General features: G+C 40.1%; 1 protein-coding gene and 1 pseudogene across 2 annotated transcripts in view; one reads left to right on the plus strand and one right to left on the minus strand.

Annotated features, from left to right (window-relative positions):
* Positions 1–21,553, minus strand: part of LOC307138697 (uncharacterized protein) — a 120,386-nt gene that overhangs the window by 35,498 nt on the left and 63,335 nt on the right. The gene's annotated exons all lie outside the window — the stretch shown is intronic.
* Positions 1,343–3,345, plus strand: LOC307138696 (polyadenylate-binding protein 1A-like; annotated as a pseudogene). The gene has a single exon. The product of its transcript is annotated as a polyadenylate-binding protein 1A-like (transcript).

Below are 21,553 nucleotides of genomic sequence, written 5' to 3' on the forward strand. Positions count from 1 at the left end.
TTATTGATATCAATATATGATGCTTTTGACATAAAGGAGGAGGGAAAAGTAATTGCTTCTAGAGAATGTTAACTGTTGATGGCATACATGTAAGGGTTAGATTTTGACTGATAAGTATGAAGAGGTTGTAAGCTATCTGAGGCCCTCGAATACAAGGCCTCAGATAACTACTGAGCACAGGCCCCCTCCTTCCATCACACTTCTGGGTAGAAGACTTGGATATAGTGCCCCTTTTATCTCTTTTTTTTCAAGGTCAGTAGGCCTGGGAAGAGTGTTGGGAGTCAGATAAAATGCTTCCAATTAAAAAATATTTAAGTATGTCAGGTGGGCATATTACGGGATGTTGAGGAAGAACAATATGGATAAAGATGAACCGGAAAGTGTACATATATGACATAACGCAGTAGGAGGCCTTATGATAATCTGTTCATTTGATAATCCAATTAACTTTGAAAGTCTTTGTTCAATGATAAATGAATATGTATGATTTTTCTGAATAAATACTTTTATAGTAATTTTGGAGCTCTCTGAGATATGTTTCGTTGTAAGAGAGACTACCCTGGATCATGATTTCAGACAAATAAATTAAGTGGCATGACAGTAATTTTAGTGCAAATGCTCCTATTTTGCAGCCCGACAAGCCAAACCCTCATCAAGATGTTGGGTCTGGGAACAAACCATTGGCAGGGCTCATCCGAGGGGCGGGATAAATGGTTGTCTTTTAAATTCCCTCTGCACACAATAGAATAGCACTACAAACAACCAGAGCAAATAAGAAGGTGACAAAGGTGACAAGCGGGTTGTGGCTGAGTCCCATACGTTTTCCCACCAGCGGAGCTAGTTGATAGATAAAATTTTTGCCGTGTCGTTCTTTGTTCTTTTCTCAAAGAAAAGATTAACTCCAAGTCTTCCAGAGTCACGGCCAAAGCCGATTTGAAAGACCGCTGCTCGCCAGCAGCAGCCATCTTCTTTGTTTTCAAGTAGCAGGGAATTCACATGGAACCGTCGCAACTCTGCCGTCATTATGTCATTATATTATCCCCAATGTTGAAAGTATTTATGTTGCTTAATATGTTTTTATAGAAAAATTATACTTTTTTTCAGGATTCTTTGGTGAATATAAAGTTCAAAAGATCAGCATTTATTAGAAAACAGACTTTATTTGCCCTACCTTGTGCTGTGCGAGAGAGAGCGCGTGTGCCACAGAGCAGTAGGCAGTAGGAGATTTTAATCATCTTGTTATCATCGATTCCGCGAACACGTCGACGCCAATTCGGTACCAAACGCGTTTTAATTAGTCCTCAAGTCTGTTATTTAAGGGTATCTGTCGTGTTGAAGCGTTTTCGAGAAGTAAACCGAGGAGATTGGATCTCGCGCGTCGCCATTACTAAGCTCGTCTGTGTTTCCATGTGTTCGGTTAGTTCGCTTTTTTGTCGCACGGAAGGATGAACCCCAGTGCTCCCAGTTACCCGATGGCCTCCCTGTATGTGGGTGATCTGCACCAGGATGTCACTGAGGCCATGCTGTACGAGAAGTTCAGCCCGGCCGGGCCCATTTTGTCCATTCGGGTGTGCAGGGACATGACGACCCGCTGCTCGCTCGGTTACACCTACGTCAACTTCCAGCAACCCGCTGAAGCTGAGCGCGCCTTGGACACAATGAACTTTGACGTGATTAAAGGACGACCCGTCCGCATCATGTGGTCCCAGCGAGACCCCTCACTGCTCAAGAGTGGTGTGGGCAACATCTTCATCAAGAACCTGGACAAGTCCATCGACAACAAGGCCCTTTATGACACATTCTCTGTCTTCGGAAACATCCTGTCCTGCAAGGTGGTTTGCGATGAGAACGGCTCTAAAGGATACGGCTTTGTGCACTTTGAGACCCATGAGGCCGCAGAAAGAGCCATTGAGAAAATTAACGGCATGTTGCTCAATGACCGCAAAGTGTTCGTCGGTCGCTTCAAGTCTCGCAAGGAGCGCGAGGCTAAGATAGGCGCCCGTGCCAAAGAATTCACCAACGTTTGCATCAAGAACTTTGGAGAGGATATGGATGACGAGAAGCTGAAGGAGATATTCAGCAAATACGGTCCAGCGCTGAGCATCCGCGTCATGACCGATGAGAGCGGCAAATCTAAAGGCTTTGGCTTTGTCAGCTTTGAGAGGCATGAGGATGCCCAGAGGGCTGTGGATGAGATGAATGGAAAAGAGATGAACGGGAAACAGGTTTACGTGGGTCGTGTGCAGAAGAAGGGCGAACGTCAGACGGAGCTTAAGCGCAAGTTTGAGCAAATGAAGCAGGATCGCATGACTCGCTACCAGGGAGTCAATCTCTACGTGAAAAATCTGGATGACGGCTTGGATGATGAACGCCTGCGTAAAGAATTCTCACCATTTGGCACCATTACCAGTGCTAAGGTGATGATGGAGGGTGGCCGCAGTAAGGGATTTGGGTTCGTCTGCTTCTCTTCCCCGGAAGAAGCCACTAAGGCTGTGACTGAAATAAACGGTCGTATCGTTGCCACAAAACCCCTGTACGTCGCGCTGGCCCAGCGGAAAGAAGAGCGCCAGGCGCACCTTACCAGCCAGTACATGCAGAGGATGGCAAGCGTCAGAGCTGTACCGAACCCTGTCCTCAACCCCTACCAGCCCGCACCACCATCTGGATACTTAATGGCAGCCCTTCCACAGGTTCAGAATCGTGCCGCGTACTATCCAACCAGTCAGCTCGCACAGCTCCGCCCCAGTCCTCGCTGGGCCACTCAGGGTGTCCGCCCGCAGCATTTCCAGAATATGCCAAATGCTATAAGGCCATCTGCACCCCGTCCACAAGTGCTCGGTGCCGTGCGTCCCGCCTCCAACCAGGTCCCTCGAATGATCACCTCCCAGCGCATGGCGTCTCAGGCGATGGGTCCTCGTCCTACTGCCGCAGGTGCCACCACGGTACCGCTCAGGAGTGCCACAGTACAAGTATGCTCCTGGAGTCCGCAACCCGCAGCAGCACATGCCAACTCAGCAGCAGGTTCCCATGCAGCAGCCTGCTGTCCACGTTCAAGGTCAGGAGCCTCTGACTGCGTCCATGTTGGCTGCCGCCCCTCCACAAGAACAGAAGCAGATGCTGGGTGAGCGTCTGTTCCCACTCATCCAAAACATGCATCCCAGTCTAGCTGGAAAGATCACTGGTATGCTGTTGGAGATTGACAATTCCGAGCTGCTCCACATGCTGGAGTCTCCGGAGTCTCTGCGGTCAAAGGTGGATGACGCAGTAGCGGTGCTGCAGGCTCCTAAGGCCAAGGAAGCCGCCCAGAAATCAGTCCCCAGCACTGCTGTGCCGGCCGTCTAACACAAGAATTTAATTTTGAAAATTCCAAAACATTCCTTTCTTTTTATTCCTCTTAATGAATGCTCAATTGTGTTCTTGCAGTTGATGGCTGAACATTTGGAAAAGTACATTGGATTAAACTGCTTGAATAAATAAAACTTTAAACATCAAAAAAAAAAAAAAAAAAAGACTTTATTTGTAACAAAGTAAAAGTCCCTACTGCCGTTTTTCATCAATTTAATGCCTCCTTACTGAAAAAAGTTTTGATTTCTTAAAAAAAAAAAAAAAAAAATATATATATATATATCTAGTCCAATTTAGTCCAGCAAACAGAATGCATTGATTTCATGGTTGTCTTACCTATGTTGATACTTCTGCCTAATGCAAAGACTAATGCAGGGCTTGAGAATCATCCTGACCTATTGTGTTTGGAGAAAAACATCCACTTACTTTTTCTTTAGGTCTACAAGATGTTTCTGGAAAGATAATTAAGCTATTCCAAAGCTTTAGATACTGTATTTTCAATCATCTTTTTCTCACTGTAAATCCTGTATGCTAAATGAACAGCATTGTTATTAGTCTCTCATAGTGTAATTGTAAAAATCAAACATATGAATGCATTCCGAAGCAGGTGAGAGATGAGGTATTTAACCTTTAGCAAAAACAACTTAGCTGGTGCAAGCTTGTCTCTAGTTCCTGACATCAGTATGACAACTAAGGCTGCCGCAATGATCACATCATGATTTGAGAGACTGGTGTGGAGATTTATTCATACTAAACAGGGAAAGTCCAACAAATGTAACATTTTACAGATGAGAGACCGAAAGAGTGAGCAACAAACAGAATAGAATATTCCATGACATACAGGGAGTGCAGAATTATTAGGCATGTTGATTTTCTGATCATATTTTTTTTCCAGGCACATTTGACCAATTCCAAACCACAGTAATCCTAATAACTACTATTTATTTAGTATTTAATAATGTATAAGTGATATGTAATTGTTCATGAAGGCTGGAAATGAAAATCACCTTATATTCAGGTGTGCAGAATTATTAGGCATGTTTTCTTTTACAGATAAATTGAGCCAAAAAAGAGATTTAACTCAGACTGAAAAGTCAAAAAGTATTAAATGCCCATGAGAAGGATGCAATACTAGACATTGCAGTTAAGGCATGACCATTGGACAGTGAAATGCTCGTTGGGTCAGCAGGATCTGACAAAAACAGGTGGTGAAGAAAAGACACCTGTTAACTGCAAAAGAATGAAGAATTAAGGTGAAGAATTAAGGGTGAAACCATCAGGAACCCTTTAGTCTCCAGCGCCACCATTTTCCAGAGCTGCAACCTACCTGGAGTCTCCAGAAGTGCAAGGTGTCAGGATCTCAGAGACTTCAGTTAGGTAAAGAATCCTAAAAAATGACCCCCACTAGATAAGAATCACAAGCTGAAGTGTTGTAAAATACATGAAGAAGGTTTTTTTATAGGCTTTATGGACAGATAGGTTGAGAGTGACTCTTGAAGGACCAGCACCACATCCTCTAGTACCACTGTTTGAAGAATTCATCTTCCAGAATCTGGCAGTACGCTTTGGGAGTTCATTTTTAGTCCATCTCTGCAAAACGGACTTCAGGATGGACTAAAATGAACTCCCAAAACGTACTGCCAGATTCTGGAAGATGAATTCTGGAGACTAAAGGGTTCCTGATGGTTTCACCCTTAATTCTTCACCTTAATTCTTCATTCTTTTGCAGTTAACAGGTGTCTTTTCTCCGCCACATGTTTTTGTCTGACCCTGCTGACCCAACGAGCATTTCACTGTCCAATGGTCACGCCTTAACTGCAATGTCTAGTATTGCATTAGTATTGCATCCTTCTCATGGGCATTTAATACTTTTTGACTTTTCAGTCTGAGTTAAATCTCTTTTTTGGCTCAATTTATCTGTAAAAGAAAACATGCCTAATAATTCTGCACACCTGAATATAAGGTGTTTTTCATTTCCAGCCTTCATGAACAATTATATATCACTTATACATTATTAAATACTAAATCAATAGTAGTTATTAGGATTACTGTGGTTTGGAATTGGTCAAATGTGCCTGGAAAAAAAATATGATCAGAAAATCAACGTGCCTAATAATTCTGCACTCCCTGTAGTTCTGCATTCTTCCAGGATCTATGATGATGACTAAATTTCTGATTTGTAAGAGCGAGCAGACAGTATTACTAAGAGTTGTCGGACTGTTTGAGAGTTGTTTTTAATAATGAATATGTAGTGCAGGGAAGTCTTGATGGATTTTCGCAAATCAATTCTTTTGAACTGTTTGTTTCAATGAATCGGCTTTAAAAGATTCAGTGATTCAAGTCACGGAGTGTTAACATGAGTATTTTCTCATTCCAAAGAGCATCAGCGGATGGTAGAGCAGAGACTGACAGTGATGAAAAAGTTAAGTCAAAAGCAGGTGAACACAAATTGAAACTCAAAACTCAAAGCTCTGGACGGATCTGTATTATATGATGTATTGTAAACTCTAAAAAAGCTGCCATGGTGCAGAGACCATTGTGATATATGAAATAATCCTTTTAGGAAGAGTGTTGAATGGCACTAATGTTGCTACTTTGATCCTCTATAAACACAGTGACAGACAATTAACCTCCACTCAACACTATCATCAGTCAACACTGAGCAATGGCATATTCTTCCCTGTTGGCAACGCTGAGCGCACATCTGCTCGGATGTCAGGTGGCGATGACTCCTTGATAATCTCATCTTTAGGAAAGATTATGGGTTCTTTCTGAGATTTTCTGCCTCTAATTACAGAATTTTCCAAACTGAACGAGCTGGCTCTGTTTCCCTGGTGATTAAGACTTCAGTGGTGGAGTGTGATTTCACTTTGCATGAATTGAAGGGAGTGCTGAATTCGATCCCAATCGAGAACGTAAACAACTATAAGATGCACTAATCACAAGGGATTGATAGCTAATTTTTGTGTCAGTGCTGTGCTCAAGTCCCATCAGCTGCCCTACAAAAACTTTCAACATGAAATAAAGGCCATTTTCGTTTCATCCTACAACACCTGCTAAGAAGATGGTATCAGAAGTATTCCAGACCACACCATGAGCTTTAATGTAGACTTACGTACAAATGAGAGTGAAATGAAAATGTGTAGATAATTGTTTTGTAAGAAATGTACTTTTACAATATCACAAAAGGTTTCAAATAAATGCTTTTTTCTATCAAAAAATCTTGGGGAAAAAACAACCATGGTTTCCATACAAATATTAAGCATCACAGCTGTTTTCAACATTGATAATAATACTATGAAATGCTGCTTGAGCAGCAAATCAGAATATTAGAATGATTTCTGAATGATCATGTGACACTGAGGACTGGAGTAATGATTACTGACAATTCAGCTTTGCCATCACAGGAATAAATTGCAGTTTAAAATATATTAAAATAGAGTTATTTTAAACTGTAACAATATTTTACAATATACATTTTTTCTGAATTTTTGATCAAATACAATCTTAGTGAGCATAAGATTTAAAAAATAATAATAATCTTGTATAAAGAAACACTTAACATATATTGAGGGGAGTGCTGAATTCTTTTCATTTGTGAAAGAATGGGTCGCTCTCATTCTCTGAATTCAAGCGTGGCACCGTGATAGGTTGCTTCCTGTGCAATAAGTCTTTATTTTGTGAAATTTCCTCACTACTAAATATTCCACGGTCAACTGTTAGTGGTATTATAACAAAGTGGAAGCAATTGGAACAGCAACTGAGCCAACAAAGTGGTGGGCCATGAGTGCATGCTGAGGTGTACAGTGCGCAGAAGTCGCCAACTTTCTGCAGAGTCAATTAATAGCTACAGACCTCCAAACTTTGTGTGGCCTTGAGATTAGCTCAAGAACAGTGCGTAGAGAGCTTCATGGAATGGGTTTCCATGGCCGAGTAGCTGCATCCAAATCTTACATCAAGTGCAATGCAAAGCATTGGATGCAGTGGTGTAAAGCATGCCGCCACTGGACCCTACAGCAGTGGAGACGTCTTCTCTTGAGTTACTAATCACGCTTCTCTGTCTTGCAATCTGATGGACGAGTCTGGGTTTAGCGGTTGCCAGGAGAACGGTACTTGCCTGGCTGCATTGTGCCAAGTGTAAAGTTTGGTGGAGGGGGCATTATGGTGTGGGTTTTTTTTTCAGGGGTTGGGCTTGGCATCTTAGTTCCAGTGAAAGGAACTCCCAACTTTGTGGGTACAGTTTGGGGATGGCCCCTTCCTGTTCCAACATGACTGCACACCAGAGCACAAAGCAAGGTCGATAAAGATATGGAGGAGGGAATTTGGTGTGGAGGAACTTAACTGGCCTGCACAGAGTCCTGACCTCAACCCAATAGAACCTTCTCGTCCAACATCAGTGCCTGACAAATGCGCTTCAAGAAGAATGGTCAAAAATTCCCATAAATACACTCCTAAACCTTGTGGAAAGCCTTTCCAGAAGAGTTGAAGCTGTTATAGCAGCAAAGGGTGGGCCAACTCCATATTAAACCCTACAGATTAAGAATGGGATGTCATTAAAGATCATGTGCATGTAAAGGCAGGTGTCCCAAAACTTTTGGCAATATATATAGGGTGAATTCAGGGTGATTGGGACACTTTTTGCCATTGAGATGACTTGGAAAAAGTGTCCCAATCACCCTCAATTCACCCTATATATATTCCAGTCCATGTATTTCAATGTTGTCACTTTTTTTTTATTTGTATTCCCTCTTCTCTCTGCTTGTTTGAGTCACAGCCATGCCTCATGTAATAAATTGTGGCATAAACACCAATAATGTGTTATCATGCAGCACACATTCTCTGGTAGTTTTAATGCTCATAATAAGTGTGTGAACATGTTTCCAGACTGACAATAAAAGCAGGCATGCTTTTAGAGAGTACTGACAAGATGAAGAGGGAAATACAGTTCCTTCATTTTTATGATTTAATGCTTTTCTATAAGCCATCCAGCAAACCATCCAACAGCATATGAACTCTCTGGCTATCACAGCACACAATGATTGATAACTCCATACAGTATATACAGTACCAGGGCTCACTTGCCATATTAAACCAGTTAATTGCACACTTAACCTCACTGCAAAATGTATTAGATTGTTATTGATAATTCTGCTGATTTAAATGTCACCAAGGTAACATTAGGGAATAGGCACTAACTGTAAAAATGATTTGTGATAACAAATAACTATTATTGTTTGCCAGCAAAAAAATGAGTTTAGAGCTGTCATGCAGTTACACAACAGCTATATAATTTTCAGATATTACTGCAAATTATAAACCTAATAAATTATTTATTGTAACTCCTTTGTAAAAGATAAACTCTGCAAAAAAAAAAAACTTACAATCATAAATTAAATAAATAAACTAAAACATATTTTTAATATTTTATAAAACCCATGTTATTTGTTGAAAAAATATTTTACCACATATACATGCGCACACACACATTGTATGTACCTTGCAAAAATAGTGTGATACCACATCAAAAAGAAAAAAGTAAAATTTTCATTATTTTAAAAATGAAAGTTTGTTGTGAATTTGTTGTGTCTGAAAAATCACAGATCACTGCCGCAAAGGATGATATTAACTGTAAAGAATGTTATAGCCACTTCTGGCTATTTGGTAAGTCAGAATCAGACTTTGAGAAGAGATAATAAGGCAGAAAGAAATCGGCCAAGACCAGCAATCTCCAGATTGGAGACTGAACATCCCAACCACTCAACCATGAAGCCTACCTTTTTAAAATGTTAGCCATTTTAATGATAAGAATAATGCCTTGCCTTCAACTTACACAGACAGATAATTTCAGATGTCAGACAGCCAATCAAATCTTAACCCTAATTCAAAGTTATATTTAAAAAAGAAAAAAAGACTTCAATGTGAAAAGGAGCAAAGATACAAAGGAGGATAAAACCGTCTTCTAGAAAGAGTGTATTAGAAAGCAAGACTTCTGTCACACGAAGCAGTAAAATCTGTCTCCACAGTGGCAGGCAAAGAAAATCTGTCATTTCCTTTAGACTGACATTTATATACACGACCGGCTGAGGCTCTCAAATATACATCTGTATTCTACAACCATGCAATTGTTCACATCACGACTTCCAAGTACCACCAAGTCATGACATGACCTCTAATGCTTCAGTAAACAAACTGACACATTTTTGAGTGCAAGCTTGAGTACTGTAACTAATGATATATTGCCATATTTTGATTGATATCCATAAGATAATTCAGAACCCTCATCAATTCCTTGACAGGGACATCTATGGAATGACCCCAATGAGGAAAGGAAACACAAACAACAGTAACATTTAGAAAGGATTACACAAAGTTTGCAGTCCAATTTAAACGTGTTAATACTAAACTTCTCACAACTAGAAGAGAGGATGTTGAAAACTGGCTGCTGAACTGAGCTTGCCTTCATGAAATCGATCATGCAAAATGAGATAAAATTGTGCTCAAGCTTAAACTTCGCTAGCTTGATTACATCTAGGCAAATTTACACAAAAAAAAGGGCAGAGAAGAAACCTTACTAGAAAATAATGTCCTCTCTAGAGACGTCTGTTCGTGCTTCAGTCAAATTGACAGATTAGGAATTCAGAACAAATTTAATCAGCTTTTGTCTTCCTCGCTAGAACAAACAAACCAAAGTAAAATGAAATGATGGAAACACATGAAGACAGATAATTATGTGTTAAGTTGATTAAGGTTTGTCCTCATTCTGTTTGATTAACTGAAACTCTGTCGTGAATCGCGGCAACAAAAAGCAACAGATGTTTAATATATTTATTTATTTTGTAAATTAATTGGGTATTACTAGCCAGTGTAAGAAATGAGCACAAAATGTTGTAAATAAATGGTTAGATTGTAGAATATACACCATATGGCAAAAAATCTTGTGGACACCCATTTCTAATTAACCTTTTTTTCTTTTCTAGTCGTTACCCCAGTAAAAAAAAACTTAAAAGACACATAAAAAAATAAGATAAAAAAAAGTTATGTTATCATTTACTAACCTCATGTTGTTCTAAACCTGTATGACATTCTTTCTTCTGTCGAGCACAAATGAAGATATAATATTATGAATGTTTTAGAAACTCTTTCCCCTCCCCCATACAATTAAAGTGAGTGGGGTCTGAAACAAAACACTGACTTTCTGGACCTGGGGGGAAAAAATGAAATTTTCACAATATCTTCTTTTGTGAAGAAGGTAAGTTGTACAGGTTTGGAATGACAGATGAGTGAATGATTTTTCATTTTTATGAGGATTATTTATTTATTGTATTTAAAGGTGAACTGTGTAAATTTTAGCGGCATGTAGCGGTGAGGTTGCGAATTGCAACCGCCCACCGCTCACACCTCCCTTTCTAAGCACATAGAGAAGCTACAGTGGCCAACACAGGACAAAGATGTAATCGTCTAAGACAGCGGAAAGTGGCTAGCACTCTGTAGAGCAGTTTGTCCGTTTAGGGCTACTGTAGAAACATGGTGGCGCAAAATGGTTACTTCACTGTAAGGGGACCCGTGGTGTATGCAGATAGAAATGGCTCATTCTAAGGTAATAAAAACATAACGGTTCATTGTGTAAGGTCTTTATAAACCACTGAATATTATATTGCATTTTTATCAATATATCCTCATAAATTTTACACACTGCACCATTAACATATAAAACTATTTAACAGATCTTTTAGGATATGGAAGTGATAATATATGAACTCTGGCTAACGGTTTACAAGCTGGGCAACTTTCTTGACTTAGATCAGTCATTCCACAGTGTGGAGGAAGGTATTGTCTTGCTCTAGAATGGCCACTAATTACTGCATCTATATATGGAGGCTGACATTTAGATATGTAAATACCACTCATGTCATTATTCGCTCTTGAAGTGATGGATGGACAAGTAACTGCCCATTCGTAACTTTGGTTCCCCCAGGAGCAGACCAAAATAGCGAAGTCATGCATCTGTCCCGAAGGCACAGGTCAACCTAGCACTTAGTCTTTAACTAGGCCAATTATTTGAGGTAATTAATGTTGTGTAAAACAGGAGAAAAGGCCAGTGTGTGCAAGCAAGTGTGTTTAGTTGAGCTTTGTTATTTTGGTCAGGAAGATAAGTTATGACTTATATAGTCTGAAAGATTATGGGGCGAAATTTACAGAACACTTGCACCACATTAGCATGTGGTATTCCAGCACAATTCTTACTGCCCTGAGAAGTCTATTGCCAATTAGATCATTTCAGATCTCACTTGTGTCACATTAACAAACTTTTGCAGGCAAAAAAGTTCAATTGTCAATAGTGAAGCAAAGTATGAACCGCAGCTCACATAGAAGTCACTTTCAAACCAAACAGCTTTCTGTTGGTCAACACAGTGAATTTGCTTAACTAACTAGAACTTTTGCAGGGGGAAATGTTTCTCTCTAAAATGAAATTCCCAATCGCATAGATTCCTATTGAAATTATTCGATTTTGTCAGCAAAAATTAGATGAACAACAATAAATATGGCCGCACATTCACAGCTTTTGGTTCATTTCAAATGGGACACGGTGAAAGTTATGACTATGAAGTGTTTCTGATTCACTAAAAAGAACCAGTTTATTTGTTTGTGAATCCACTACATGGGTCCAACTGTATGTCTTTGGTTCACACACACACACACACACACACACACACACACACACACACACACACACACACACACACACACACACACACACACACACACACACACACACACACACACACACACACACACACACACACACACACACACACACACACACACACACACACACGTTTGTTTTTGTGAAATGTGAGGACATTCCATAGGCGTAATGGTTTTTATACTGTACAAACCGTATTTTCTATCCCCTTACACTGCCCCTGCCCCTAAACCTAGCCCTCACAGGAGACTGTGCAGTTCACTTTCTGTGAAAAAAAACTTGTTCTGTGTGATTTATAAGCATTTTGAAAAGTGAGGACATGGGGAACGTCCTCATATTTCACCCTCTTTTTGTAATACCTGTGTCATACCCATGTCATTATACACATTTGTGTCCTGATATTTCACAAAAACATGCCCACACACACACACACACACACACACACACACACACACACACACACACACACACACACACACACACACACACACACACACAAACAACTGGTTCATGAGTCAGACTACAATGGCCGGAATGGCCGCTCAAACAAAGCAAACAGCATGCAAATAAACAACATTATTAGCAAACGCTCATTCTTAGTGAATTACCCCTCTGTGAGATCTTAACACTTGCGCGCACACACACACTCTCTCTCTCACTCTCAAGCATATTATGCATCAACACACACGACAGGCATATTTATGACCTTTAAAAGTGATAAAAAGATTAAGCATCTCTAATGAAATGTGAGAACAGAAGACCCAAGTGTGACAATTTCCACAAGCTGCAGCCTGCGGAAGTCCATAAAGAACACAAACAACACTTATTTTTGCCGTCTAAATTTAAGACATACGCATTCCCTGCCAGTGGCATGTTGTAAAGTTGATAACATAATGCGATTAACATCTAATATAATCTTATCTTGGCAGAAACGTGATTATCCAGTGCATGCTAACAGTAGCCCATGGGCTGGTTAAACAGGGCTGTGCTTCAGTGTACACCACTTTCTGACATCCTTATAAGAACATCTTTTTTTTTATCCTTCAGCAAAAAGGGAGAAGGACAAAAACACACCAGTGCACACATACACACGACAAAGCAGCAGAGTGGATCGAATCATTTTTCACTGTAACCGGACATGCATATTGCTTGTATGTGCATTAAATCGGCAATGTGAAAAGGGTGCTCAGCCATGGAAGCAAAAAACAAGCCAGAAACAAAAACATTACATCTTATATCTCACCAGCACATGACAGGAGCTGATAAATATTTCCATGGTTCTGCACAGTTGAACCCAGTGAAATGGAAAACATAGTGGAATATCTCTTTCGATCTAGCGCCGAGGCTGTTAAGAGATTCAAAATCGCACAAATTCGCACACAAGAGATTTAAAGTCCTTCTGATTTTTAATGAGTTTCAGTTTAAATGTTAAACACCTCTCATAACTTCAAAGACACAAGCAGTTAATATTCAGGCATATCCATCAATGCCCCGTCAAGAAATATTACGTTTATTGATGAAGCGCTGATAAGCAATGATTAACTGCGCTGTAATTAGACAGTATTGATAGCATAAATCCCTTTGTCCATGCTTAGACAACAAAATGTGACTGGTGATCTATACATTCACTCACACTGAGCAACTCAGACATCTCTTTTCTTCCAACACACACACACACACACACACACACACTAGTGCTGGGCGGTATGACCAAAAATGTATATCACGGTATTTTTCTAAATTATATCGGTTTCACGGTATATGACGGTATTTTTTCCCCTATGCATGACAGGGTGTTAATCACATTTTCTACTGATTGAGAGAGGAAATACTGCAGGAGATTGACTAGAATGCCCTGTTTTACTGTCATGACGAGTGAATATTGTAGAAAAATTCCACACTAGAGTTAATAGGTCTACAGGTTTACAAAATGATGCTGTGGAGAGACAACAAACAATAAAACACAGACATGCAACACGCTCAGAATCATACTTACAGACACCTGAATATTAAAAGTTGAGTTGAGGGCACCTTAAGCATTTAAAAAATCTAACCCTATATAACAACAAACTGCCAAAACGAGGAGAAATGAGGATATTAGCAATACATTTAACAGGACTCTCGGAACGAATGACACACATCAGTTTAACACAGAAAGAATAAAGCAGTTACTTTTTGGCCCATTCTTCTTTGAATTGTCAGTTTATTTATTAACTTACATCGTCTTTTGAATAATCCATCGTGTCAGCGCGTTCGTGATCAGACATAGGTTATCAGTGTAATCAGTACATTTCATTTTAATAAGACGTGATGAAATATGCGCGCATACACACTTCTGGTTCATGTCTAGAGCACTAGAGTTTTTGAAATATGTCCATAAAAATTTTAAACGCACTCGCTCCGGTCTATATCAGTGCTATATGATCCATGTGGTGAGCGTTGTTAAACTCATCGCAGCGCTCCGTGCAGAAACCGCTCTCTCGCGCGCCGCGTGTAGTTTGAATTCTCAACAATAATCAAGGGCTGAATCCGACATCGCTCCCATAACCTCAAATATAGCATTATTTGGAGGGCACAGCGCTTTGTAGTGGTGTCCGAAACCTTAGTGGACGTTATTGAGTGCACTCATTCTATCCCATTGCACTGCAATAACGAGTGTACAGCCGATGTACACACAACGGTTGTCCGACTTCACGCACGTTTTCATTCACTCCTTCAAATAAAGTGATAACGTAGGGAATAGTGAATGAGAGTATAGGATTCAGCCATAGGCTGTGCTGTTAATGCGATCTCAACTGTGCTCTGACTGCTCTTACTACAGTGCATCAATGAAATTGGTCCCCTATCAAACAATGACGCGCTGCGCCGCGTTCCGAACGTTGTTTAAGCGACATATACCGGTATTGCGGTATCATCAAAATTCATATCATAAAGAAAATTAATTCCGGTATTCGGTATGAACCGGTATACCGCCCAGCTCTAACACACACACACACACACACACACACACACACACACACACACACACACACACACACACACACACACACACACACACACACACACACACACACACACACACACACACACACACACACACACACACACACACACACACACACACACACACACACACACACACACACACACACACACACACACACACACACACACACACACACACACACACACACACACACACACACACACACAGACTTAAAAAGTGGTCCTTATTCCCTCTACAAAACGCTCTGTATTGTGGGCTCATCCATAATGGATTTAGACTGTGGAAAGATGAATGAATCTTTAACCTTATGACGCAGCCCCCTCAGATCAGCTTTACTCTGTCATGTATTTTTCATGGGACCACAAGTTGTTTTATTCATCTTTGTTTTTTAAGACGGGGTCCTGGAGGCCAGGGACACTATGGAGGTTCAGGTCATCGAGAGTAAACAATCAAACATTTGCTCTCACATATGTGTTGTTCAGTAAGGTTGGAAGTTGTGAGAGGAGAGTCAACAGTTTATAGAAAACCTAGGGAATTGGGATTTATTAAACGTCATGCTTTATAGACCTTCAGCCCTCCTAACGATACTTTGAGAAGGCAGGCGGGTCCTCTCATTGTCGTATTGTGATTTATAGTCTAGTTAAAACCAACAAAAAGCCTGCAAAACACACCAGCTCATGTGCTCTCTATGAGGCCCTCAATGATTATAACCCTCTACACCAGTGATGGTTATTATCGAGGAATGAATTTATTATGCTAGTTAGCAGACATGTTCACAAGTCCCTGCAGTCCAAGTCAAGTCTCAAGTCTTTAGGGTCCAAGTCAAGTCTCAAGTCAAGTCTTTGTTCTATTGCCAGGCAGCTATTGTCTATGAATGTAATATATAAGGATATAAAGCTTATATTTACTTGAATGGAGAAGTCTCTGAATTCTGAATTTTTGTTTATTTTTTATTTATTCTTACAGACCTAAACTTTTGAAAGGTAATGCACATTATTTATACATAAATGACTGCCCCTTTTTTGATGCAATTTTAGAGGAAGTCAGGCTCCTGATACAGGACAGTCCACCTGCAAATCACACTTATTTCGCTCCTAACCTCTATGACTGTCATTTCTGGACATTTTTCAAACTATCTTCTTTTGTATTCCTCAGAAGAAAGAAAGTCATACAGGTTTAGAATGACATGAGGGTGAGTAACTGATGACAGAATTTTCAATTTTGGGTGAACTATCATTTTAAAGCACTGCTGTATGTGTGCTTTGGGTTCACACTGGAAAGGAAGCTGATGTGTCAAACAGCCTGACTAACTGAAGCATTTGTGTGTAAAACTGTTTTCAAATAAATTATAATAATAAAAGGTCACCACTTCACCTCCCACTGAATTCTGCCATCCCCAGATCACCTGCTGCTGGGCTAAGTGGGGATACGACTCCAGGTATAGAGACGGACACATGAGGGGCTCCAATTTGCATCCCTAAAATGGTCAATCATAATGTTTATTAATATGACATTACCTTCCCTCTCTTTTCCCCCTCTCCCCATGCCTTCTTTCTTTGTCTATCACCTGCTGGGCAGGAGAACATGTGTCACTCAGCATGGCGGCACACCGAGGGTTCGAGAGAAGACTCGCGGGCACACATATACACACACACACAGAGTCGAAATGAAAGTTGCTTCGCGCCTTCAGCACAGCTATTTATTGTGCGAATGAAGGTGCACGTGCACATTCACGTGTGTGCGTACTTCTCCAAGGATTTCTGAGAGGCTACTCAAATGGCGTTTATTGCTCTCCGCTCTAGAGGTGAAGTGCTTTCAATCTGCACTGAGAGAAAAGAGGCAATTATGAGAGCATAGAACACATTAGAATAACCATCATGTTATCATCAGCTCGGCTCAAACAGCAGGCAAGAGCTGTGACCCTTCTCCTCTCATTTGCTTTCATCTCGTGCTCTCATTTGCTCGTGTTCCTCTGCGTATGATAGGCGGCGTGTGATGTGCATTCTGGTAATGCTGTTGAACATCCTCTCTCTTTGTTTTCAATGGAATGCTCTAAAAAGTAATCTGAAATGGATGTGCGGCATCTCGCTTTATGGAGGGGTGAGACCCTGAGCAGGAGTCAGTCAATTGAGCCTCCACCAAATCTCCTATGACAAAAGCAGAGCGGCCAAACACACAAACACTCACACGCACGCACGCATCGGCCAAATTAAAAATTGATCCTCTAGGCTTGAGGTCTATTTCATTTTTTTTGCTTGCTTCCGTCCTCAGTTACTTTTCCCATCTCTCTTTCGGGGTGAAAGAGTGCTGGAAATGAGGATGGATTAGGTTAGTACACAGAGAGAAGAGAAATAAAGCCACACACACATCAGTGTGGGAGATACAGGAAGTGCCAGATGAGATGATGCACACAATGTGACATCAGGCTGATACTAAGAAGCAGGGTTGGGCAATGCATCAAATGTTGACAATATATTCACCAAGATTTTGCTTGCAATATTAAACTGAAAAGTACTGTGAATATCGCAATGATTTTAATGTGCTTTTTTGGCTATTAAGTTTTCTAAGACTGTTATTAGACTAGTTTAACAATCCTTCTTGGTCTAGCATCTCAGAGCGCTAAGACTAGGGAGTGTTAAAACAAATGTTTAATACATTCTCTGATTTAAACTTCAGCAAAAATGTCTTTGGAGTTGGTGAGTTCATTCAATGAATCGGTTCAAAACTTAAAACTGATGTGAAATGTCTTAAACATTTTTAAAATATGAAAATTAGGGGTGTAACGGTACGCGTATTCGTACCGAACTGTTTCGGTACACGGCTTTCTGTACTGGGCACGTGTGTACCGAACGGTTCCGAATGCAATCTTTAACAGTCAGCTTGTTTTAAGCACGGAACATACTTCAATCCGAGTTCCCACACAAATATATTAAGTATCCAGTCCATTTTATCACGAAATTCAAACGATAAATGCCGTTTTGATGCTCTTTAATGTGACGTGACTGATCACTGTATAGGTGCGTCAGTTCAAGCGGTGGCACGGCGTGCGAGTAAACATGATCATCTCTTCCTAAAGAATAAACATGAATTAATATCGTAAGGTATGTTGAGGATACATTACAACTTACTGAAACGTATAATATGTTGTGTAATCGCTCAATCAGTGTTTCAACGGTGGAAAGACGTCCACGTAAGTCAAAAACACCACCGAAAAACTTTTAGTAAACTTTTTATTGGCATATTTTGCAAACATTTACATTTGCCGATATGGCCCTGTTCTAAATTCCCCATCCTTTTCATGAGCTCCATGAAAAGCCAAGACAGGGAACAGCAGCAGATTCTGGGGACAACCTCCCATTTTTTAAATTGGGAGGGCAGGGAAATAGGGCGGAGCCTTCACAGCTTGTGAACACCAGTGAACACGCAAAGCAGCGTGCAGCAGAAGCAGCCAAGCAGGTAGATTGAACTGAAGCTACGCTTAAGTAAGGCCCGCTGTTTGAGAGTTGCCAATTGAGTGCATAGGAATCGAATCAGCTGATATGGGCGGGGTTGGAATTTTTCCAATCAGCTGATAGCGGAGCTCGACTACGTGGCCTGCCTGAACTAATGCAAAATGCTTGATTTATAATTGAAGTAATTTAAAGACAGACAAAAAAATTTCAGTAAACCATTTTGTAAAACTGCTGTACCGGACCTTGTCTGACTATCACCAGACCAAGCTCAATTTAAGATTGAACATTGGTCTGGGGAGTCTGCTAGGTATTTTCTACTGCTCAAGAGGCACGATCAACGAGCATAATTCAAATGACGCAATTGGAAAGTCCTTCAACCAATTAGATGACAAGAGGCGGGATCAACGGGCATCGATCAATCGCTTCTCTATCCGTCATCGTGTTAAACCCACCAATAGCACGCCAGGTGGATAAGCCAATTTGTGAATGGTTCCCGCAAAGGTGTGACAGAAGCAGGATGAATGAATGTACAGGTTTCCAGCCTGAGCTGCAGGGCGAAATCAAATCGCCGGCAGATCAGGCTAGGTTTACCCAGTCTATACCGAACCGTGACTTCAAAACCGAGGTACGTACCGAACTGTCAGTTTTGTTGACCATTACACCCCTAATGAAAATGTATAAAAATTTCCATGCCAAATTTGGGAACAGCGCCACCAACAGGTCATGAGATATGCGTTTTTTTACTCTTCCATTTGTCCTCTTGTCGGAAAACTCAAGTGCATGGAATATATCAGAAACTGAACGTGCATCTGTACACTGTATCTAGTGTAGACAGCATCAGAGATAATTATAATGAGTTCTATTTGCTTTTGTGACTGAATGCAGGGCCTATGGTGCAATGATGTAGCTATAACTATTCATCGATGTCTTGCTCTGGAGGTACGCATATGTAAATGTATTTGGTTATCCAATATCAGAACAAGCTGTTTTTTGAGCTTGATTAAATTGATGGTTTGTTTATAATGAGCAGGACTTTTTAAACTATGAAACTTGCGGGATGTTTTAATGGTCCAAAGACCTCTGATATGTCAAAAGATCAAGGCAAATTTGATTTCTCATGTCATAACCCCTTCAAGATATTCATCAAATATCACCAAATGACTGAAAAATAAAAGATATTTATTAGTTCTCTCACCCCACCCCATAAGAAGCCCTGAAAACACACGCAAATCTAGATTCAAACAGATTAAACAGATTGCAGAGACACACACAGACCATTTAAAAGTCAGAATACAAAATAAATGAATCAATAATAGAGCAAACATCTGCTCACATATGTAACCACTGCAGGAAGACTCAGCGAGATCGATGCTTTCAGATACACATGCATACAGATGATTTCAGACTCAAACATGTCAAGAGAAGCAGAAAGGTAAAGGATATAGTGTATTAGTCATGGATGAGTCCCCGGCAGTGACAGTTTTACCATGGTGACAGATTTTTGCCAGAGCAATAGGTTGTCGTGGTGACAGGTTCGCACGGTGATGGTTACCTGGCGACAGGTGAGCACTCTGCGGAGATTGGTCCCTGGGGGTTGGACCAACCGAGCCTCGTTTATCACTGACGCACACCACATGGAGTAACAGATGCCTGAATGTAGATGGCAGCGGGGAGCAAACGTGTGTATGTGTGCGAAAGAGAGAGCAATGGAAACTGTGGCGGAGCTTGCTTTTTCAAAGAGCCTTATGTGAGAAAGCCTGGCTAATAATGTGCAAACTTGATAAATTGTATATGAAGTTTGCTATATCAAAATAGGAAATTGAAACTGGCCTCAAATTCTTTCTGACATATTTATTAAGCTAAAGCTACTTTTTCACAATATATATTTGGCCATGGGTGTGCAGTCAAGGCTGTCGCATCTAGACCAATGAGTAAGCTACATCAGAGAGGACTTACACCACTGGGACCCCTCGTCATAGGGCCCGGGACTACACTCTTGGTTGTCTCCCCTTGTGCATGTCAAGCACTGATTGTGCACTGAAAGAAATGATAAACCGGTAACACTTTACAATAAGGTTTCAATAGATAACATTAGTTAACTACTTTAGTTAACATGAACTAAGAATTAACAATATTTCTAAAGCATTAAATAATCTTAGTTAATTTCAACATTTACTAATACATTATTAAAGTCATTAGTTAATGCACTGTGAAACTAACTTGAACAATCAATGAACAGCTAGATTTTTATTAACTAATATTAACAAAGATTAATAAATACTGTAACAAATGTATTGCTCATTGTTAGTTAATGTTAGGTAATAGATTAACTAATGTTAACAAATGAGACCTTAAGGTAAAGTGTTACAGATAAAACTAAACATGTAGAAAACCTTTAATTAAAAGTTTCGTCAATAAATGTGTATATTTTTTGTTTTAGTAGGAAAAACATTTATTCAGCAAACACATGTTCTTTGTTCAGCTTTCTGTTTTTTTCTATTCCTGAAAAAAAGATCACTATTTCCACAAAAATAATAAGCAGTACAACTGAGCACCAAATCAGCATATTAGAATACTTTCTGAATGATTATGTGACACTGAAGACTGAAGTAATTGCAGCTGAAAATTCAGCTTTGACATCACAGGAATAAATTACATTTTAAAATAGAACCCTTTTTTTCAACAGGAAAACTGTAATAACATTTCACAATAATACGGTTTTAACTGTATTTTTGATCATGCTGCCTTAGTGAGCGAGAGGTCTTTAAAAAAAAACATTAAAAACTCATACAGATTCTAAGTTTTCAGCAGTAGTCTATGTCAGCACAAATGTCTTTAGTTTATCTTTACTTACTTAATGTTCATCTTTGGTTTATCTTTCTTACAATATTCAAGTTGGCGATGTGAATCAAGTGTGCCACACGAGTCCTGAAAAGTGAAGCCAAAGCTTCTTGATCGCCCCAAGGTGGCTGGATGAAGTATAGGTCATAAACCTGCCCCCTCCATGAAATGTAATGGGACATAGACAAACTAAACAATCAAATT

Source organism: Gobio gobio (genome assembly GCF_949357685.1).
Source record: "Gobio gobio genome assembly, chromosome: 15".
NCBI lineage: Eukaryota > Metazoa > Chordata > Actinopteri > Cypriniformes > Gobionidae > Gobio > Gobio gobio.